Raw genomic sequence first — 24,390 nt, 5'->3', positions numbered from 1 at the left:
CTGGGTCGTCCAAGTAATAACCTTACGTGAGTAAGGGTCGAATCCACAGAGATTGTTGGTATGAAGCAAGCTATGGTCACCTTGCAAATCTCAGTCAGGCAGATTAAACATGATACTTGATTAGATTCAAAATAAATAAAAAGGAATAATAAAAGGGATAGAACACTTATGCAGATTCATTGGTAGAGGTATCTTTTAAGTATATACAGCTGCTGCATGGCTCAAGCACGCCTGCTCTCCTACTGCTTCTACTCAATCCTTCTTACTCCTTTCCATGGCAAGCTTTGTATAGGGGTTCACCATCAACTGTGGCTACTTTCATTCCTCACGGGGAAATAACCTGTGCGGCTGTCACTCGCACAGCTAACCAGTCTGGAGGCATCACCCATGGCTGATGGCTACATCCCATCCTCGCAGTGAAAACTATGCAACGCACTCTGTCACAGTACGGCTAATCACCGGTTGGTTCCCGCTCCTACTGGAATAGAATCCCTCTTTTGCGTCTGTCACCAACGCCCAGCAGGTTAAAGTTTGAAGCACGTCACGGTCATTCATGATCGGAATCCTACTCGGAACACCACAGACAAGGTTGGACTTTCCGGACTCCCAGGATCCTACTCGGAACACCACAGACAAGGTTGGACTTTCCGGATCCAGATGAATGCCGCCAACTATCTAACTTATACCACGAAGATTCTGTTGGGGAATCTAAGAGATACGCATTCAAGCTCTGTTGCATGTAGAACGGACATGGTTGTCAATCACGCGCATTCATAAGTGAGAATGATAATGAGGGTAATCTGACTCATCACATTCATCATGTTCTTGGGTACGAATGAATATCTTGGAATAAGAATAAGAGAGATTTGAATAAAAGAAGATAGAATTTCATTAATACTTGAGGTACAGCAGAGCTCCACACCCTTAATCTATGGTGTGCAGAAACTCCACCGTTGAAAATACATAAGCAAAGAGTCCAGGCATGGCCGAATGGCCAGCCCTCTCTAACGTGATCACAGGATCAAAATACAATCCAGGATGTCTAATACAATAGATAAATGTCCTATATATACTAGACTAGCTACTAGGGTTTACATGAGTAAGTAATTGATGCATAAATCCACTTCCGGGGCCCACTTGGTGTGTGCTTGGGCTGAGCTTGATGAATTCACGTGCTAAGGCATATCTTGGCGTCAAACTTCAGGTTATGACGTGTTTTGGGCGTTCAACTCCGGATCATGACGTTTTTCTGGCGTTTAACTCCAGACAGCAGCATGAACTTGGCGTTCAACGCCAAGTTACGTCGTCATTCTTCGAATAAAGCATGGACTATTATATATTGCTGGAAAGCTCTGGATGTCTACTTTCCAACGCCGTTGAGAGCGCGCCAATTGGAGTTCTGTAGCTCCAGAAAATCCATTCCGAGTGCAGGGGGGTCAGAATCCAACAGCATCAGCAGTCCTTTTGTCAGCCTTCTTCAGAGTTATGCTCAAATCCCTCAATTTCAGTCAGAATTTACCTGAAATCACAGAAAAACACACAAACTCATAGTAAAGTCCAGAAATGTGAATTTAACATAAAAACTAATGAAAACATCCCTAAAAGTAGCTCAAACTTACTAAAAACTATATGAAAACAATGCCAAAAAGCGTATAAATTATCCGCTCATCACAACACCAAACTTAAATTGTTGCTTGTCCCCAAGCAACTGAAAATCAAATAGGATAAAAAGAAGAGAATATACTATAAAGTCCAAAATATCAATGAATATTAATTTAATTAGATGAGCGGGACTTGTAGCTTTTTGCTTCTGAACAGTTTTGGCATCTCACTTTTTCCTTTGAAGTTTAGAGTGATTGGCTTCTCTAGGAACTTAGAATTTCAGATAGTGTTATTGACTTTCCTAGTTAGGCATGTTGATTCTTGAACACAGCTACTTTATGAGTCTTGGCTGTGGCCCTAAGCACTTTGTCTTCCAGTATTACCACCGGATACACAAATGCCACAGACACATAACTGGGTGAACCTTTTCAGATTGTGACTCAGCTTTGCTAAAGTCCCCAGTTAGTGGTGTCCAGAGCTCTTAAGCACACTCTTTTGCTTTGGATCACGACTTTAACCACTCAGTCTCAAGCTTTTCACTTGGACCTTCATGACACAAGCACATGGTTAGGGACAGCTTGATTTAGCCGCTTAGGCCTGGATTTTATTTCCTTGGACCCTCCTATCCATTGATGCTCAAAGCCTTGGATCCTTGCTACCCTTGCCTTTTGGTTTTAAGGGCTATTGGCTTTTTCTGCTTGCTTTTTCTTTCTATTTTATTTTTTTTTTTCGCCACTTTTTTTTTTTTCACTGCTTTTTCTTGCTTCAAGAATCAATTCATGAATTTTTCAGTTCATCAATAACATTTCTCTTTGTTCATCATTCTTTCAAGAGCCAACAATTTTAACACTCATAAACAACAAGATCAAAAATATGCACTGTTCATTCATTCATTCAGAAAACAAAAATTATTGCCACCACATCAATATAATTAAATTAAATTCACTAATAATTTCGAAAATTATGTACTTCTTGTTCTTTTGAATTAAAACATTTTTCTTTTAAGAGAGGTGAAAGACTAATGGATTTTATTCATAGCTTTAAGGCATGGTTACACACTAATGATCATGAAATAGAGACACAAAAACATAGATAAACATAACACTTAAAAACCGAAAACAGAAAGAAAATAAAGAACAAGGAATGAATCCACCTCTAGTGGCGTCTTCTTCTTGAAGGACCAATGATGTTCTTCAACTCTTCTATGTCCCTTCCTTGCCTTTGTTGCTCCTCTCTCATAGCTCTTTGATCTTCTCTTATTTCTTGGAGAGTGAGGGCGTGTTCATGGTGTTCCACCCTTAGTTGTTCCACGTTTTGGCTCAAGTCTTCTAAGGAGGTACTGAGTTGCTCCCAATAGTTGTTGGGAGGAAAGTGCATTCCATGAGGCATTTGTTGATGAACTTCCTCATGTTCTCCTTGGGGGCCGTGAGGGACTTCCCTTGTTTGCTCCATCCTCTTCTTGGTGATGGGCTTGTCTTCTTCAATGGAGACATCTCCATCTATGATAACTCCAGCTGAATAACATAGATGGCCTATGAGGTGGGGGAAGGCTAGCCGTGCCATGTATGAAGGCTTGTCAGCTATTTTGTAGAGTTCATTGGCTATGACTTCATGAACCTCTACTTCCTCTCCAATCATGATGCTATGAATCATGATTGCCCGATCCACAGTAACTTCAGATCGGTTGCTTGTAGGGATGATGGATCTTTGGATGAACTCCAGCCATCCTCTAGCTACAGGCTTGAGGTCCAGTCTTCTTAGTTGGACTGGTTTGCCTTTGGAGTCTACTCTCCATTGGGCGCCTTCCACACAAATGTCCATTAGGACTTGGTCCAACCTTTGATTGAAGTTGACCCTCCTTGTGTAGGGGCGTTCATCACCTTGCATCATGGGTAGATGAAACACCAACCTCACATTTTCCGGACTGAAATCTAAGTATTTCCCCCGAACCATTGTGAGATAGTTCTTTGGATTTGGGTTCATACTTTGATCATGGTTCCTAGTGATCCATGCATTAGCATAGAACTCTTGAACCATCAGTAATCCGACTTGTTGCATGGGGTTGGTTATGACTTCCCACCCTCTTCTTTGGATCTCATGTCGGATTTCCGGATACTCATTCTTTTTGAGCTTGAAGGGGACCTCAGGGATCACCCTCTTCTTTGCCACAACATCATAGAAGTGGTCTTGGTGGCTCTTGGAGATGAATCTCTCCTTTTCCCATGATTCAGAAGTGGAAGCTTTTGCCTTCCCTTTTCCTTTTCTTGAGGAAACTCCGGTCTTGGGTGCCATTGATGGTGAATGAAAAATAAAAAGCTAGGCTTTTTACCACACCAAACTTAAAATTTGCTCGTCCTCGAGCAAAAAGAAAAGAAGAGTAGAAGAAGAAGAAGAAGAAAATTTGAGTAGAGAGGGAGAAGGGGGGTTCGGCTATGTAGAGAAGAAGGGGTTATGTTGTGTGAAAATGAAGAAGAAAAGGGAGGTATTTATAGGGAGGGGGGAGGGTTAGGTTTCGGCCATTTTGGGTGGGAATGGGTGGGAAATTGAATTTGAATGTAGTGGGGGTAGGTGGGGTTTATGGGGAAGAGGAGGTTGATGTGAATGGTGCATGGGGTAATTGGGAATGAGATTTGGATTAGGAGAGTGTGAATAGGATTAAAAGAAAAGGGAGGTGGGGATCCTGTGGGGTCCACAGGTCCTGAGGTGGGGATCCTGTGGGGTCCACAGATCCTGAGGTGAAAAGAAATACCATTCCTTCACCCTATAGGCGTGTAAATTGCCTTCATGCACCATTCTGGCGTTCAAACGCCCATTGGTGCCTGTTCTGGGCGTTAAACGCCCATGTGATGCTTGATCTGGGCGTTAAACGCCCATGTGATGCTTGATTCTGGCGTTGAACGCCAGTTTCAAGCTTGTTTCTGGCGTTCAGCGCCAGATTGTCCTCTGCGTGCGCATCCTGGCGTTAAACGCCAGGATGTTGCTTGTTTTGGGCGTTCAGCGCCAGGAAGATGCTCTGTTCTGGCGTTGAACGCCCGCCAGATGCATCTTCTGGGCGCTGAACGCCGGCCCGTGCGTCCTCCAGGGTGAAAATTTTTTTCTTCCGTTTTTGACTCTGTTTTTAATTTTTTTGATTTTTTCGTGACTCCTCATGATCATGTACCTAATTAAACACAAAAATAACAAAGAAACAAAATAAAATAAAATTAGATAAATAAAATTGGGTTGCCTCCCAACAAGCGCTTCTTTAATGTCAATAGCTTGACAGTGGCTCTCATGGAGCCACAGAGCAATCAAGTCAATGTTGTCTAGTCCCAACACCAAACTTAGAGTTTGGATATGGGGTTTGAACACCAAACTTAGAGTTTGGTTGTGGCTTCACAACACCAAACTTAGAGTTTGACTGTGTGGGCTCTTCTTGACCTTGAACTGAGAGAAGCTCTTCATGCTTACTCTCTTTTGTCACAGAGGGATGGCCATGTGCTTGAAACACAAGGTATTCTCCATTCAATTGAAGGACTAACTCTCCTCTGTTGACATCTATCACAGCTTCTGCTGTGGCTAGGAAAGGTCTTCCTAGGATGATGCATTCATCATTTTCCTTCCTAGTATCTAGGATTAGGAAATCAGCAGGGATGTAAAAGTCTTCAACTTTTATAAGCACGTCCTCTACTATCCCATGAGCTTGTCTTATGGATTTATCTGCCAATTGTAATGAGAACAAGGCAGGTTGTACCTCAATGATTCTTAGCTTCTCCACTACAGAGAGTGGCATAAGGTTTATCCCTGACCCAAGATCACACAGAGCTTTTTCAAAGCTCATGGTGCCAATGGTGCAAGGTATTAAGAACTTGCCAGGATCTTGTTTCTTTTGAGGTAGAGTTTCCTGAATCCAAGTTTCTAATTCATTAATGAGCAAGGGAGGTTTACTTTCCAAAGTCTCATTACCAAACAGCTTGGCATTCAGTTTCATGATAGCTCCTAGATATTGAGCAACTTGCTCACTAGTCACATCTTCATCCTCCTCAGAGGATGAATAATAGTCAGAGCTCATGAATGGCAGAAGGAGATTTAATGGAATCTCTATGGTCTCAGATTCCTCAGGATCCTTAATAGGAAGCTCCTTCTTGCTTGGAGGACGTCCCAGGAGGTCTTCCTCACTGGGACTTTCGTCCTCCTCCTCCCTAGTACATTCGGCCATGTTGACTAAGTCAATGGCCTTGCATTCTCCCTTTGGATTCTCTTCTGTATTACTTGGGAGAATACTGGGAGGAGTTTCAATAACTTTCTTACTCAGCTGGCCTACTTGTGCCTCCAAATTTCTAATGGAGGATCTTGTTTCATTCATGAAACTGAAGGTGGCCTTTGACAGATCAGAGACTATATTAGCTAAATTAGAATTATTTTGTTCAGAGTTCTCTGTCTGTTGCTGAGAAGATGATGGATATGGCTTGCTATTGCCTAGCCTATTGCGTCCACCATTGTTAAGGCCTTGTTGAGGCTTTTGTTGATCCTTCCATGAGAAATTTGGATGATTTCTCCATGATGGGTTATAGGTATTTCCATATGGTTCACCCAGATAATTAACCTCTGCCATGGCAGGGTTCTCAGGATCATAAGCTTCTTCAGAAGCTACCTCTCTAGTACTGTTGGATGCATGTTGCAATCCATTCAGATTTTGAGAGATTATGTTGACCTGTTGAGTCAACACTTTGTTCTGAGCCAGTATGGCATTCAGAGCATCAATTTCAAGAACTCCCTTCTTCTGAGGGACCCCATTATTCACGGAATTCCTCTCAGAGGTATACATGAACTGGTTGTTTGCAACCATGTCAATGAGTTCTTGAGCCTCTTCAGGCGTTTTCTTCAGGTGAATAGATCCACCTGCAGAATGATCCAGTGACATTTTCGAAAATTCAGAGAGACCATAATAGAATATATCTAATAGGGTCCATTCTGAAAACATGTCAGATGGACATCTTTTGGTCAACTGCTTGTATCTTTCCCAAGCTTCATAGAGGGATTCACCATCTTTTTGTTTGAAGGTTTGAACATCCACTCTCAGCTTGCTCAGCTTTTGAGGTGGGAAGAACTTATCTAAGAAAGCAGTGACCAGCTTATCCCAAGAGTCCAGGCTATCCTTAGGTTGTGAATCCAACCATATTCTAGCTCTGTCTCTTACAGCAAAAGGGAAAAGCATGAGCCTGTAGACTTCAGGATTAACTCCATTCGTCTTTACAGTATCACAGACTTGCAAGAATTCAGTTAAAAACTGATAAGGATCTTCAGATGGAAGTCCATAAAACTTGCAGTTTTGTTGCATTAAAGCAACTAGTTGAGGCTTAAGCTCAAAGTTATTGGCTCCAATGGCAGGAATGGAGATGCTTCTTCCATCAAATTTGGATGTTGGCTTTGTGAAGTCACCAAGCATTCTCCTTGCATTATTATTATTATTATTATTTTCGGCCATCTCCTTCTCTTGTTCGAAAATTTCTGAAAGGTTGCTTCTGGATTGTTGTAATTTAGCTTCTCTTAATTTTCTCTTCAGAGTCCTTTCAGGTTCTGGATCAACTTCAACAAGAGTGCCCTTTTCCTTGTTCCTGCTCATAAGAAAGAGAAGAAAACAAGAAAAGAAAAAGGAATCCTCTATGTCACAGTATAGAGATTCCCTCAGGTTAGTAGAAGAAGAAAGGGGTAGAAGAATGAAGGAGGAGGTTCGGATTTGGATGAGGAGAGGTGAAGAGAAGTGTTAGTAATTAAATAATTAAATAGAATAAGAAAAGAAAAGAAGATTTTCGAAAATAATTTTGAAAAAGAGGTTAGTAATTTTCGAAAATTAAAGATAAGATGAGATTAAAATTAAAATTTAAAACAAAAAGAATTTTTGAAAAAGAGAGGGAGAATTTTCGAAAATTAGAGAGGGAAGAGTAGTTAGGTGGTTTTGAAAAAGATAAGAAACAAACAAAGAGTTAGTTAGTTGATTGAAAAAGATTTTGAAATCAAATTTTGAAAAAGATAAGAAGATAAGAAGTTAGATAAGATATTTTGAAATCAAATTTTGAAAAAGATAAGATAAAAGATAAAAAGATATATTTGAAAAAGATATTTTGAAAAAGATTTAATTTTAAAATTGACTTAACTAACAAGAAACTACAAGATAAGATTCTAGAACTTAAAGATTGAACCTTTCTTAACAAGAAAGTAACAAACTTCAAATTTTTGAACCAATCACATTAATTGTTAGCTAATTTTTCGAAAATTGGATATAAAGATAAGAAAAAGATTTTGAAAATATTTTGAAAAATAATTTTGAGATTTTCGAAAATTATATAAAAAAAATGAAAAAGATATGATTTTTGAAAAAGATTTTGAAAAGATAAGATTTTTAAAATTGAAATTTTGAATTGACTTGTAAGAAACAACTAATTTTGAAAATTTTTTGACCAAGTCAACCCAAAATTTCGAAATTTTAGAGGAAAATAAGGAAAAGATATTTTTGATTTTTAAATATTGAATGAAAAACACAAAAATGACCCAAAACATGAAAATTTTGGATCAAGACACAAGATGCATGCAAGAATGCTATGAATGTCAAGATGAACACCAAGAACACTATGAAGATCATGATGAACATCAAGAACATATTTTTGAAAAATTTTTTGATGCAAAGAAAACATGCAAGACACCAAACTTAGAAATCTTTAATGCATGGAAAATATGAATTCAAAAATGCACATGAAAAACAACAAACAACACAAAACAAGAAAACATCAAGATCAAACAAGAGGACTTATCAAGAACAACTTGAAGATCATGAAGAACACTATGAATGCATGGGATTTTCGAAAAAAATGCAAGAAAAATTTTGAAAGCATGCAATTGACACCAAACTTACAAATTAACACAAGACTCAAACAAGAAACACAAAATATTTTTGATTTTTATGATTTTCTAATTTTTTTTGTATTTTTATTAATTATTTTTGAAAATCAAGTTAGGAAAAACGAAAAAGAAAAGAAAAATTTTGAAAAATATTTTTGAAAAGAAAATTACCTAATCTGAGCAACAAGATGAACCGTCAGTTGTCCATACTCGAACAATCCCCGGCAACGGCGCCAAAAACTTGGTGTTGTTGCCGGATTAAAAACTTGGTGCTGTGGTTGCACGTAATTGTAATTCAAATAATCCCCGGCAACGGCGCCAAAAACTTGGTGGACGAAATTGTGATCACTTGTATGTATTTATAAAAGATGTATACTCTGAGGGCATTGTTTATTTTCTTCACAATCTCGTTCAACTAACCAGCAAGTGTACTGGGTCGTCCAAGTAATAACCTTACGTGAGTAAGGGTCGAATCCACAGAGATTGTTGGTATGAAGCAAGCTATGGTCACCTTGCAAATCTCAGTCAGGCAGATTAAACATGATACTTGATTAGATTCAAAATAAATAAAAAGGAATAATAAAAGGGATAGAACACTTATGCAGATTCATTGGTAGAGGTATCTTTTAAGTATATACAGCTGCTGCATGGCTCAAGCACGCCTGCTCTCCTACTGCTTCTACTCAATCCTTCTTACTCCTTTCCATGGCAAGCTTTGTATAGGGGTTCACCATCAACTGTGGCTACTTTCATTCCTCACGGGGAAATAACCTGTGCGGCTGTCACTCGCACAGCTAACCAGTCTGGAGGCATCACCCATGGCTGATGGCTACATCCCATCCTCGCAGTGAAAACTATGCAACGCACTCTGTCACAGTACGGCTAATCACCGGTTGGTTCCCGCTCCTACTGGAATAGAATCCCTCTTTTGCGTCTGTCACCAACGCCCAGCAGGTTAAAGTTTGAAGCACGTCACGGTCATTCATGATCGGAATCCTACTCGGAACACCACAGACAAGGTTGGACTTTCCGGACTCCCAGGATCCTACTCGGAACACCACAGACAAGGTTGGACTTTCCGGATCCAGATGAATGCCGCCAACTATCTAACTTATACCACGAAGATTCTGTTGGGGAATCTAAGAGATACGCATTCAAGCTCTGTTGCATGTAGAACGGACATGGTTGTCAATCACGCGCATTCATAAGTGAGAATGATAATGAGGGTAATCTGACTCATCACATTCATCATGTTCTTGGGTACGAATGAATATCTTGGAATAAGAATAAGAGAGATTTGAATAAAAGAAGATAGAATTTCATTAATACTTGAGGTACAGCAGAGCTCCACACCCTTAATCTATGGTGTGCAGAAACTCCACCGTTGAAAATACATAAGCAAAGAGTCCAGGCATGGCCGAATGGCCAGCCCTCTCTAACGTGATCACAGGATCAAAATACAATCCAGGATGTCTAATACAATAGATAAATGTCCTATATATACTAGACTAGCTACTAGGGTTTACATGAGTAAGTAATTGATGCATAAATCCACTTCCGGGGCCCACTTGGTGTGTGCTTGGGCTGAGCTTGATGAATTCACGTGCTAAGGCATATCTTGGCGTCAAACTTCAGGTTATGACGTGTTTTGGGCGTTCAACTCCGGATCATGACGTTTTTCTGGCGTTTAACTCCAGACAGCAGCATGAACTTGGCGTTCAACGCCAAGTTACGTCGTCATTCTTCGAATAAAGCATGGACTATTATATATTGCTGGAAAGCTCTGGATGTCTACTTTCCAACGCCGTTGAGAGCGCGCCAATTGGAGTTCTGTAGCTCCAGAAAATCCATTCCGAGTGCAGGGAGGTCAGAATCCAACAGCATCAGCAGTCCTTTTGTCAGCCTTCTTCAGAGTTTTGCTCAAATCCCTCAATTTCAGTCAGAATTTACCTGAAATCACAGAAAAACACACAAACTCATAGTAAAGTCCAGAAATGTGAATTTAACATAAAAACTAATGAAAACATCCCTAAAAGTAGCTCAAACTTACTAAAAACTATATGAAAACAATGCCAAAAAGCGTATAAATTATCCGCTCATCACAACACCAAACTTAAATTGTTGCTTGTCCCCAAGCAACTGAAAATCAAATAGGATAAAAAGAAGAGAATATACTATAAAGTCCAAAATATCAATGAATATTAATTTAATTAGATGAGCGGGACTTGTAGCTTTTTGCTTCTGAACAGTTTTGGCATCTCACTTTTTCCTTTGAAGTTTAGAGTGATTGGCTTCTCTAGGAACTTAGAATTTCAGATAGTGTTATTGACTTTCCTAGTTAGGCATGTTGATTCTTAAACACAGCTACTTTATGAGTCTTGGCTGTGGCCCTAAGCACTTTGTCTTCCAGTATTACCACCGGATACACAAATGCCACAGACACATAACTGGGTGAACCTTTTCAGATTGTGACTCAGCTTTGCTAAAGTCCCCAGTTAGTGGTGTCCAGAGCTCTTAAGCACACTCTTTTGCTTTGGATCACGACTTTAACCACTCAGTCTCAAGCTTTTCACTTGGACCTTCATGACACAAGCACATGGTTAGGGACAGCTTGATTTAGCCGCTTAGGCCTGGATTTTATTTCCTTGGACCCTCCTATCCATTGATGCTCAAAGCCTTGGATCCTTGCTACCCTTGCCTTTTGGTTTTAAGGGCTATTGGCTTTTTCTGCTTGCTTTTTCTTTCTATTTTATTTTTTTTTTCGCCACTTTTTTTTTTTCACTGCTTTTTCTTGCTTCAAGAATCAATTCATGAATTTTTCAGTTCATCAATAACATTTCTCTTTGTTCATCATTCTTTCAAGAGCCAACAATTTTAACACTCATAAACAACAAGATCAAAAATATGCACTGTTCATTCATTCATTCAGAAAACAAAAATTATTGCCACCACATCAATATAATTAAATTAAATTCACTAATAATTTCGAAAATTATGTACTTCTTGTTCTTTTGAATTAAAACATTTTTCTTTTAAGAGAGGTGAAAGACTAATGGATTTTATTCATAGCTTTAAGGCATGGTTACACACTAATGATCATGAAATAGAGACACAAAAACATAGATAAACATAACACTTAAAAACCGAAAACAGAAAGAAAATAAAGAACAAGGAATGAATCCACCTCTAGTGGCGTCTTCTTCTTGAAGGACCAATGATGTTCTTCAACTCTTCTATGTCCCTTCCTTGCCTTTGTTGCTCCTCTCTCATAGCTCTTTGATCTTCTCTTATTTCTTGGAGAGTGAGGGCGTGTTCATGGTGTTCCACCCTTAGTTGTTCCACGTTTTGGCTCAAGTCTTCTAAGGAGGTACTGAGTTGCTCCCAATAGTTGTTGGGAGGAAAGTGCATTCCATGAGGCATTTGTTGATGAACTTCCTCATGTTCTCCTTGGGGGCCGTGAGGGACTTCCCTTGTTTGCTCCATCCTCTTCTTGGTGATGGGCTTGTCTTCTTCAATGGAGACATCTCCATCTATGATAACTCCAGCTGAATAACATAGATGGCCTATGAGGTGGGGGAAGGCTAGCCGTGCCATGTATGAAGGCTTGTCAGCTATTTTGTAGAGTTCATTGGCTATGACTTCATGAACCTCTACTTCCTCTCCAATCATGATGCTATGAATCATGATTGCCCGATCCACAGTAACTTCAGATCGGTTGCTTGTAGGGATGATGGATCTTTGGATGAACTCCAGCCATCCTCTAGCTACAGGCTTGAGGTCCAGTCTTCTTAGTTGGACTGGTTTGCCTTTGGAGTCTACTCTCCATTGGGCGCCTTCCACACAAATGTCCATTAGGACTTGGTCCAACCTTTGATTGAAGTTGACCCTCCTTGTGTAGGGGCGTTCATCACCTTGCATCATGGGTAGATGAAACGCCAACCTCACATTTTCCGGACTGAAATCTAAGTATTTCCCCCGAACCATTGTGAGATAGTTCTTTGGATTTGGGTTCATACTTTGATCATGGTTCCTAGTGATCCATGCATTAGCATAGAACTCTTGAACCATCAGTAATCCGACTTGTTGCATGGGGTTGGTTATGACTTCCCACCCTCTTCTTTGGATCTCATGTCGGATTTCCGGATACTCATTCTTTTTGAGCTTGAAGGGGACCTCAGGGATCACCCTCTTCTTTGCCACAACATCATAGAAGTGGTCTTGGTGGCTCTTGGAGATGAATCTCTCCTTTTCCCATGATTCGGAAGTGGAAGCTTTTGCCTTCCCTTTTCCTTTTCTTGAGGAAACTCCGGTCTTGGGTGCCATTGATGGTGAATGAAAAATAAAAAGCTAGGCTTTTTACCACACCAAACTTAAAATTTGCTCGTCCTCGAGCAAAAAGAAAAGAAGAGTAGAAGAAGAAGAAGAAGAAAATTTGAGTAGAGAGGGAGAAGGGGGGTTCGGCTATGTAGAGAAGAAGGGGTTATGTTGTGTGAAAATGAAGAAGAAAAGGGAGGTATTTATAGGGAGGGGGAGGGTTAGGTTTCGGCCATTTTGGGTGGGAATGGGTGGGAAATTGAATTTGAATGTAGTGGGGGTAGGTGGGGTTTATGGGGAAGAGGAGGTTGATGTGAATGGTGCATGGGGTAATTGGGAATGAGATTTGGATTAGGAGAGTGTGAATAGGATTAAAAGAAAAGGGAGGTGGGGATCCTGTGGGGTCCACAGGTCCTGAGGTGGGGATCCTGTGGGGTCCACAGATCCTGAGGTGAAAAGAAATACCATTCCTTCACCCTATAGGCGTGTAAATTGCCTTCATGCACCATTCTGGCGTTCAAACGCCCATTGGTGCCTGTTCTGGGCGTTAAACGCCCATGTGATGCTTGATCTGGGCGTTAAACGCCCATGTGATGCTTGATTCTGGCGTTGAACGCCAGTTTCAAGCTTGTTTCTGGCGTTCAGCGCCAGATTGTCCTCTGCGTGCGCATCCTGGCGTTAAACGCCAGGATGTTGCTTGTTTTGGGCGTTCAGCGCCAGGAAGATGCTCTGTTCTGGCGTTGAACGCCCGCCAGATGCATCTTCTGGGCGCTGAACGCCGGCCCGTGCGTCCTCCAGGGTGAAAATTTTTTTCTTCTGTTTTTGACTCTGTTTTTAATTTTTTTGATTTTTTCGTGACTCCTCATGATCATGTACCTAATTAAACACAAAAATAACAAAGAAACAAAATAAAATAAAATTAGATAAATAAAATTGGGTTGCCTCCCAACAAGCGCTTCTTTAATGTCAATAGCTTGACAGTGGCTCTCATGGAGCCACAGAGCAATCAAGTCAATGTTGTCTAGTCCCAACACCAAACTTAGAGTTTGGATATGGGGTTTGAACACCAAACTTAGAGTTTGGTTGTGGCTTCACAACACCAAACTTAGAGTTTGACTGTGTGGGCTCTTCTTGACCTTGAACTGAGAGAAGCTCTTCATGCTTACTCTCTTTTGTCACAGAGGGATGGCCATGTGCTTGAAACACAAGGTATTCTCCATTCAATTGAAGGACTAACTCTCCTCTGTTGACATCTATCACAGCTTCTGCTGTGGCTAGGAAAGGTCTTCCTAGGATGATGCATTCATCATTTTCCTTCCTAGTATCTAGGATTAGGAAATCAGCAGGGATGTAAAAGTCTTCAACTTTTATAAGCACGTCCTCTACTATCCCATGAGCTTGTCTTATGGATTTATCTGCCAATTGTAATGAGAACAAGGCAGGTTGTACCTCAATGATTCTTAGCTTCTCCACTACAGAGAGTGGCATAAGGTTTATCCCTGACCCAAGATCACACAGAGCTTTTTCAAAGCTCATGGTGCCAATGGTGCAAGGTATTAAGAACTTGCCAGGATCTTGTTTCTTTTGAGGTAGAGTTTCCTGAATCCAAGTTTCTAATTCATTAATGAGCAAGGGAGGTTTACTTTCCAAAGTCTCATTACCAAACAGCTTGGCATTCAGTTTCATGATAGCTCCTAGATATTGAGCAACTTGCTCACTAGTCACATCTTCATCCTCCTCAGAGGATGAATAATAGTCAGAGCTCATGAATGGCAGAAGGAGATTTAATGGAATCTCTATGGTCTCAGATTCCTCAGGATCCTTAATAGGAAGCTCCTTCTTGCTTGGAGGACGTCCCAGGAGGTCTTCCTCACTGGGACTTTCGTCCTCCTCCTCCCTAGTACATTCGGCCATGTTGACTAAGTCAATGGCCTTGCATTCTCCCTTTGGATTCTCTTCTGTATTACTTGGGAGAATACTGGGAGGAGTTTCAATAACTTTCTTACTCAGCTGGCCTACTTGTGCCTCCAAATTTCTAATGGAGGATCTTGTTTCATTCATGAAACTGAAGGTGGCCTTTGACAGATCAGAGACTATATTAGCTAAATTAGAATTATTTTGTTCAGAGTTCTCTGTCTGTTGCTGAGAAGATGATGGATATGGCTTGCTATTGCCTAGCCTATTGCGTCCACCATTGTTAAGGCCTTGTTGAGGCTTTTGTTGATCCTTCCATGAGAAATTTGGATGATTTCTCCATGATGGGTTATAGGTATTTCCATATGGTTCACCCAGATAATTAACCTCTGCCATGGCAGGGTTCTCAGGATCATAAGCTTCTTCAGAAGCTACCTCTCTAGTACTGTTGGATGCATGTTGCAATCCATTCAGATTTTGAGAGATTATGTTGACCTGTTGAGTCAACACTTTGTTCTGAGCCAGTATGGCATTCAGAGCATCAATTTCAAGAACTCCCTTCTTCTGAGGGACCCCATTATTCACGGAATTCCTCTCAGAGGTATACATGAACTGGTTGTTTGCAACCATGTCAATGAGTTCTTGAGCCTCTTCAGGCGTTTTCTTCAGGTGAATAGATCCACCTGCAGAATGATCCAGTGACATTTTCGAAAATTCAGAGAGACCATAATAGAATATATCTAATAGGGTCCATTCTGAAAACATGTCAGATGGACATCTTTTGGTCAACTGCTTGTATCTTTCCCAAGCTTCATAGAGGGATTCACCATCTTTTTGTTTGAAGGTTTGAACATCCACTCTCAGCTTGCTCAGCTTTTGAGGTGGAAGAACTTATCTAAGAAAGCAGTGACCAGCTTATCCCAAGAGTCCAGGCTATCCTTAGGTTGTGAATCCAACCATATTCTAGCTCTGTCTCTTACAGCAAAAGGGAAAAGCATGAGCCTGTAGACTTCAGGATTAACTCCATTCGTCTTTACAGTATCACAGACTTGCAAGAATTCAGTTAAAAACTGATAAGGATCTTCAGATGGAAGTCCATAAAACTTGCAGTTTTGTTGCATTAAAGCAACTAGTTGAGGCTTAAGCTCAAAGTTATTGGCTCCAATGGCAGGAATGGAGATGCTTCTTCCATCAAATTTGGATGTTGGCTTTGTGAAGTCACCAAGCATTCTCCTTGCATTATTATTATTATTATTATTTTCGGCCATCTCCTTCTCTTGTTCGAAAATTTCTGAAAGGTTGCTTCTGGATTGTTGTAATTTAGCTTCTCTTAATTTTCTCTTCAGAGTCCTTTCAGGTTCTGGATCAACTTCAACAAGAGTGCCCTTTTCCTTGTTCCTGCTCATAAGAAAGAGAAGAAAACAAGAAAAGAAAAAGGAATCCTCTATGTCACAGTATAGAGATTCCCTCAGGTTAGTAGAAGAAGAAAGGGGTAGAAGAATGAAGGAGGAGGTTCGGATTTGGATGAGGAGAGGTGAAGAGAAGTGTTAGTAATTAAATAATTAAATAGAATAAGAAAAGAAAAGAAGATTTTCGAAAATAATTTTGAAAAAGAGGTTAGTAATTTTCGAAAATTAAAGATAAGATGAGATTAAAATTAAAATTTAAAACAAAAAGAATTTTTGAAAAAGAGAGGGAGAATTTTCGAAAATTAGAGAGGGAAGAGTAGTTAGGTGGTTTTGAAAAAGATAAGAAACAAACAAAGAGTTAGTTAGTTGATTGAAAAAGATTTTGAAATCAAATTTTGAAAAAGATAAGAAGATAAGAAGTTAGATAAGATATTTTGAAATCAAATTTTGAAAAAGATAAGATAAAAGATAAAAAGATATATTTGAAAAAGATATTTGAAAAAGATTTAATTTTAAAATTGACTTAACTAACAAGAAACTACAAGATAAGATTCTAGAACTTAAAGATTGAACCTTTCTTAACAAGAAAGTAACAAACTTCAAATTTTTGAACCAATCACATTAATTGTTAGCTAATTTTCGAAAATTGGATATAAAGATAAGAAAAAGATTTTGAAAATATTTTGAAAAATAATTTTGAGATTTTCGAAAATTATATAAAAAAAATGAAAAAGATATGATTTTTGAAAAAGATTTTGAAAAGATAAGATTTTTAAAATTGAAATTTTGAATTGACTTGTAAGAAACAACTAATTTTGAAAATTTTTTGACCAAGTCAACCCAAAATTTCGAAATTTTAGAGGAAAATAAGGAAAAGATATTTTTGATTTTTAAATATTGAATGAAAAACACAAAAATGACCCAAAACATGAAAATTTTGGATCAAGACACAAGATGCATGCAAGAATGCTATGAATGTCAAGATGAACACCAAGAACACTATGAAGATCATGATGAACATCAAGAACATATTTTTGAAAAATTTTTTGATGCAAAGAAAACATGCAAGACACCAAACTTAGAAATCTTTAATGCATGGAAAATATGAATTCAAAAATGCACATGAAAAACAACAAACAACACAAAACAAGAAAACATCAAGATCAAACAAGAGGACTTATCAAGAACAACTTGAAGATCATGAAGAACACTATGAATGCATGGGATTTTCGAAAAAAATGCAAGAAAAATTTTGAAAGCATGCAATTGACACCAAACTTACAAATTAACACAAGACTCAAACAAGAAACACAAAATATTTTTGATTTTTATGATTTTCTAATTTTTTTTGTATTTTTATTAATTATTTTGAAAATCAAGTTAGGAAAAACGAAAAAGAAAAGAAAAATTTTGAAAAATATTTTTGAAAAGAAAATTACCTAATCTGAGCAACAAGATGAACCGTCAGTTGTCCATACTCGAACAATCCCCGGCAACGGCGCCAAAAACTTGGTGTTGTTGCCGGATTAAAAACTTGGTGCTGTGGTTGCACGTAATTGTAATTCAAATAATCCCCGGCAACGGCGCCAAAAACTTGGTGGACGAAATTGTGATCACTTGTATGTATTTATAAAGATGTATACTCTGAGGGCATTGTTTATTTTCTTCACAATCTCGTTCAACTAACCAGCAAGTGTACTGGGTCGTCCAAGTAATAACCTTACGTGAGTAAGGGTCGAATCCACAGAGATTGTTGGTATGAAGCAAGCTATGGTCACCTTGCAAATCTCAGTCAGGCAGATTAAACATGATACTTGATTAGATTCAAAATAAATAAAAAGGAATAATAAAAGGGATAGAACACTTATGCAGATTCATTGGTAGAGGTATCTTTTAAGTATATACAGCTGCTGCATGGCTCAAGCACGCCTGCTCTCCTACTGCTTCTACTCAATCCTTCTTACTCCTTTCCATGGCAAGCTTTGTATAGGGGTTCACCATCAACTGTGGCTACTTTCATTCCTCACGGGGAAATAACCTGTGCGGCTGTCACTCGCACAGCTAACCAGTCTGGAGGCATCACCCATGGCTGATGGCTACATCCCATCCTCGCAGTGAAAACTATGCAACGCACTCTGTCACAGTACGGCTAATCACCGGTTGGTTCCCGCTCCTACTGGAATAGAATCCCTCTTTTGCGTCTGTCACCAACGCCCAGCAGGTTAAAGTTTGAAGCACGTCACGGTCATTCATGATCGGAATCCTACTCGGAACACCACAGACAAGGTTGGACTTTCCGGACTCCCAGGATCCTACTCGGAACACCACAGACAAGGTTGGACTTTCCGGATCCAGATGAATGCCGCCAACTATCTAACTTATACCACGAAGATTCTGTTGGGGAATCTAAGAGATACGCATTCAAGCTCTGTTGCATGTAGAACGGACATGGTTGTCAATCACGCGCATTCATAAGTGAGAATGATAATGAGGGTAATCTGACTCATCACATTCATCATGTTCTTGGGTACGAATGAATATCTTGGAATAAGAATAAGAGAGATTTGAATAAAAGAAGATAGAATTTCATTAATACTTGAGGTACAGCAGAGCTCCACACCCTTAATCTATGGTGTGCAGAAACTCCACCGTTGAAAATACATAAGCAAAGAGTCCAGGCATGGCCGAATGGCCAGCCCTCTCTAACGTGATCACAGGATCAAAATACAATCCAGGATGTCTAATACAATAGATAAATGTCCTATATATACTAGACTAGCTACTAGGGTTTACATGAGTAAGTAATTGATGCATAAATCCACTTCCGGGGCCCACTTGGTGTGTGCTTGGGCTGAGCTTGATGAATTCACGTGCTAAGGCATATCTTGGCGTCAAACTTCAGGTTATGACGTGTTTTGGGCGTTCAACTCCGGATCATGACGTTTTTCTGGCGTTTAACTCCAGACAGCAGCATGAACTTGGCGTTCAACGCCAAGTTACGTCGTCATTCTTCGAATAAAGCATGGACTATTATATATTGCTGGAAAGCTCTGGATGTCTACTTTCCAACGCCGTTGAGAGCGCGCCAATTGGAGTTCTGTAGCTCCAGAAAATCCATTCCGAGTGCAGGGAGGTCAGAATCCAACAGCATCAGCAGTCCTTTTGTCAGCCTTCTTCAGAGTTTTGCTCAAATCCCTCAATTTCAGTCAGAATTTACCTGAAATCACAGAAAAACACACAAACTCATAGTAAAGTCCAGAAATGTGAATTTAACATAAAAACTAATGAAAACATCCCTAAAAGTAGCTCAAACTTACTAAAAACTATATGAAAACAATGCCAAAAAGCGTATAAATTATCCGCTCATCACAACACCAAACTTAAATTGTTGCTTGTCCCCAAGCAACTGAAAATCAAATAGGATAAAAAGAAGAGAATATACTATAAAGTCCAAAATATCAATGAATATTAATTTAATTAGATGAGCGGGACTTGTAGCTTTTTGCTTCTGAACAGTTTTGGCATCTCACTTTTTCCTTTGAAGTTTAGAGTGATTGGCTTCTCTAGGAACTTAGAATTTCAGATAGTGTTATTGACTTTCCTAGTTAGGCATGTTGATTCTTGAACACAGCTACTTTATGAGTCTTGGCTGTGGCCCTAAGCACTTTGTCTTCCAGTATTACCACCGGATACACAAATGCCACAGACACATAACTGGGTGAACCTTTTCAGATTGTGACTCAGCTTTGCTAAAGTCCCCAGTTAGTGGTGTCCAGAGCTCTTAAGCACACTCTTTTGCTTTGGATCACGACTTTAACCACTCAGTCTCAAGCTTTTCACTTGGACCTTCATGACACAAGCACATGGTTAGGGACAGCTTGATTTAGCCGCTTAGGCCTGGATTTTATTTCCTTGGACCCTCCTATCCATTGATGCTCAAAGCCTTGGATCCTTGCTACCCTTGCCTTTTGGTTTTAAGGGCTATTGGCTTTTTCTGCTTGCTTTTTCTTTCTATTTTATTTTTTTTTTCGCCACTTTTTTTTTTTTCACTGCTTTTTCTTGCTTCAAGAATCAATTCATGAATTTTTCAGTTCATCAATAACATTTCTCTTTGTTCATCATTCTTTCAAGAGCCAACAATTTTAACACTCATAAACAACAAGATCAAAAATATGCACTGTTCATTCATTCATTCAGAAAACAAAAATTATTGCCACCACATCAATATAATTAAATTAAATTCACTAATAATTTCGAAAATTATGTACTTCTTGTTCTTTTGAATTAAAACATTTTTCTTTTAAGAGAGGTGAAAGACTAATGGATTTTATTCATAGCTTTAAGGCATGGTTACACACTAATGATCATGAAATAGAGACACAAAAACATAGATAAACATAACACTTAAAAACCAAAAACAGAAAGAAAATAAAGAACAAGGAATGAATCCACCTCTAGTGGCGTCTTCTTCTTGAAGGACCAATGATGTTCTTCAACTCTTCTATGTCCCTTCCTTGCCTTTGTTGCTCCTCTCTCATAGCTCTTTGATCTTCTCTTATTTCTTGGAGAGTGAGGGCGTGTTCATGGTGTTCCACCCTTAGTTGTTCCACGTTTTGGCTCAAGTCTTCTAAGGAGGTACTGAGTTGCTCCCAATAGTTGTTGGGAGGAAAGTGCATTCCATGAGGCATTTGTTGATGAACTTCCTCATGTTCTCCTTGGGGCCGTGAGGGACTTCCCTTGTTTGCTCCATCCTCTTCTTGGTGATGGGCTTGTCTTCTTCAATGGAGACATCTCCATCTATGATAACTCCAGCTGAATAACATAGATGGCCTATGAGGTGGGGGAAGGCTAGCCGTGCCATGTATGAAGGCTTGTCAGCTATTTTGTAGAGTTCATTGGCTATGACTTCATGAACCTCTACTTCCTCTCCAATCATGATGCTATGAATCATGATTGCCCGATCCACAGTAACTTCAGATCGGTTGCTTGTAGGGATGATGGATCTTTGGATGAACTCCAGCCATCCTCTAGCTACAGGCTTGAGGTCCAGTCTTCTTAGTTGGACTGGTTTGCCTTTGGAGTCTACTCTCCATTGGGCGCCTTCCACACAAATGTCCATTAGGACTTGGTCCAACCTTTGATTGAAGTTGACCCTCCTTGTGTAGGGGCGTTCATCACCTTGCATATGGGTAGATGAAACGCCAACCTCACATTTTCCGGACTGAAATCTAAGTATTTCCCCCGAACCATTGTGAGATAGTTCTTTGGATTGGGTTCATACTTTGATCATGGTTCCTAGTGATCCATGCATTAGCATAGAACTCTTGAACCATCAGTAATCCGACTTGTTGCATGGGGTTGGTTATGACTTCCCACCCTCTTCTTTGGATCTCATGTCGGATTTCCGGATACTCATTCTTTTTGAGCTTGAAGGGGACCTCAGGGATCACCCTCTTCTTTGCCACAACATCATAGAAGTGGTCTTGGTGGCTCTTGGAGATGAATCTCTCCTTTTCCCATGATTCGGAAGTGGAAGCTTTTGCCTTCCCTTTTCCTTTTCTTGAGGAAACTCCGGTCTTGGGTGCCATTGATGGTGAATGAAAAATAAAAAGCTAGGCTTTTTACCACACCAAACTTAAAATTTGCTCGTCCTCGAGCAAAAAGAAAAGAAGAGTAGAAGAAGAAGAAGAAGAAAATTTGAGTAGAGAGGGAGAAGGGGGTTCGGCTATGTAGAGAAGAAGGGGTTATGTTGTGTGAAAATGAAGAAGAAAAGGGAGGTATTTATAGGGAGGGGGGAGGGTTAGGTTTCGGCCATTTTGGGTGGGAATGGGTGGGAAATTGAATTTGAATGTAGTGGGGGTAGGTGGGGTTTATGGGGAAGAGGAGGTTGATGTGAATGGTGCATGGGGTAATTGGGAATGAGATTTGGATTAGGAGAGTGTGAATAGGATTAAAAGAAAAGGGAGGTGGGATCCTGTGGGGTCACAGGTCTGAGGTGGGGATCCTGTGGGGTCCACAGATCCTGAGGTGAAAAGAAATACCATTCCTTCACCCTATAGGCGTGTAAATTGCCTTCATGCACCATTCTGGCGTTCAAACGCCCATTGGTGCCTGTTCTGGGCGTTAAACGCCCATGTGATGCTTGATCTGGGCGTTAAACGCCCATGTGATGCTTGATTCTGGCGTTGAACGCCAGTTTCAAGCTTGTTTCTGGCGTTCAGCGCCAGATTGTCCTCTGCGTGCGCATCCTGGCGTTAAACGCCAGGATGTTGCTTGTTTTGGGCGTTCAGCGCCAGGAAGATGCTCTGTTCTGGCGTTGAACGCCCGCCAGATGCATCTTCTGGGCGCTGAACGCCGGCCTGTGCGTCCTCCAGGGTGAAAATTTTTTTCTTCTGTTTTTGACTCTGTTTTTAATTTTTTTGATTTTTTCGTGACTCCTCATGATCATGTACCTAATTAAACACAAAAATAACAAAGAAACAAAATAAAATAAAATTAGATAAATAAAATTGGGTTGCCTCCCAACAAGCGCTTCTTTAATGTCAATAGCTTGACAGTGGCTCTCATGGAGCCACAGAGCAATCAAGTCAATGTTGTCTAGTCCCAACACCAAACTTAGAGTTTGGATATGGGTTTGAACACCAAACTTAGAGTTTGTTGTGGCTTCACAACACCAAACTTAGAGTTTGACTGTGTGGGCTCTTCTTGACCTTGAACTGAGAGAAGCTCTTCATGCTTACTCTCTTTGTCACAGAGGGATGGCCATGTGCTTGAAACACAAGGTATTCTCCATTCAATTGAAGGACTAACTCTCCTCTGTTGACATCTATCACAGCTTCTGCTGTGGCTAGGAAAGGTCTTCCTAGGATGATGCATTCATCATTTTCCTTCCTAGTATCTAGGATTAGGAAATCAGCAGGGATGTAAAAGTCTTCAACTTTATAAGCACGTCCTCTACTATCCCATGAGCTTGTCTTATGGATTTATCTGCCAATTGTAATGAGAACAAGGCAGGTTGTACCTCAATGATTCTTAGCTTCTCCACTACAGAGAGTGGCATAAGGTTTATCCCTGACCCAAGATCACACAGAGCTTTTTCAAAGTCATGTGCCAATGGTGCAGTATTAAGAACTTGCCAGATCTTGTTTCTTTGAGTAGAGTTCCTGAATCCAAGTTTCAATTCATAATGAGCAGAGGTTTACTTTCCAAGTCTCATTACCAAACAGCTTGCATTCAGTTTCATGATAGCTCCTAGATATTGAGCAACTTGCTCCTAGTCACATCTTCATCCTCCTCAGAGGATGAATAATAGTCAGAGCTCATGAATGGCAGAAGGAGATTTAATGGAATCTCTATGGTCTCAGATTCCTCAGGATCCTTAATAGGAAGCTCCTTCTTGCTTGGAGGACGTCCCAGGAGGTCTTCCTCACTGGGACTTTCGTCCTCCTCCTCCCTAGTACATTCGGCCATGTTGACTAAGTCAATGGCCTTGCATTCTCCCTTTGGATTCTCTTCTGTATTACTTGGGAGAATACTGGAGGAGTTTCAATAACTTTCTTACTCAGCTGGCCTACTTGTGCCTCCAAATTTCTAATGGAGGATCTTGTTTCATTCATGAAACTGAAGGTGGCCTTTGACAGATCAGAGACTATATTAGCTAAATTAGAATTATTTTGTTCAGAGTTCTCTGTCTGTTGCTGAGAAGATGATGGATATGGCTTGCTATTGCCTAGCCTATTGCGTCCACCATTGTTAAGGCTTGTTGAGGCTTTTGTTGATCCTTCCATGAGAAATTTGGATGATTTCTCCATGATGGGTTATAGGTATTTCCATATGGTTCACCCAGATAATTAACCTCTGCCATGGCAGGGTTCTCAGGATCATAAGCTTCTTCAGAAGCTACCTCTCTAGTACTGTTGGATGCATGTTGTAATCCATTCAGATTTTGAGAGATTATGTTGACCTGTTGAGTCAACACTTTGTTCTGAGCCAGTATGGCATTCAGAGCATCAATTTCAAGAACTCCCTTCTTCTGAGGGACCCCATTATTCACGGAATTCCTCTCAGAGGTATACATGAACTGGTTGTTTGCACCATGTCAATGAGTTCTTGAGCCTCTTCAGCGTTTCTTCAGGTGAATAGATGTTGTATGAAGCAAGCTATGTCACCTGTAAATCTTAGTCAGGCAAACTCAAATGGTTATGAATGATGAATAAAACATAAGATAAAGATAGAGATACTTATGTAACTCATTGTGGAATTTCAGGATAGA

General features: G+C 40.0%; 2 non-coding genes across 2 annotated transcripts; both read left to right on the top strand.

Moving 5' to 3' along the window:
- The first annotated feature begins 6,563 nt into the window (after nt 1-6,563).
- LOC112805020 (small nucleolar RNA R71) lies at nt 6,564-6,667 on the top strand. The gene has a single exon (XR_003203634.1). It is a non-coding gene; the product is annotated as a small nucleolar RNA R71 (small nucleolar RNA).
- An 8,805-nt stretch (nt 6,668-15,472) lies between these two features.
- Nucleotides 15,473-15,576, top strand: LOC112805019 (small nucleolar RNA R71). The gene has a single exon (XR_003203633.1). It is a non-coding gene; the product is annotated as a small nucleolar RNA R71 (small nucleolar RNA).
- The last annotated feature ends 8,814 nt before the right edge of the window (nt 15,577-24,390 follow it).

This window comes from Arachis hypogaea, chromosome 5, assembly GCF_003086295.3.
Source record: "Arachis hypogaea cultivar Tifrunner chromosome 5, arahy.Tifrunner.gnm2.J5K5, whole genome shotgun sequence".
NCBI lineage: Eukaryota > Viridiplantae > Streptophyta > Magnoliopsida > Fabales > Fabaceae > Arachis > Arachis hypogaea.
The sequence above is the reverse complement of the archived record's forward strand: the minus strand, read 5'-3'. Positions and strand labels throughout refer to the sequence as shown.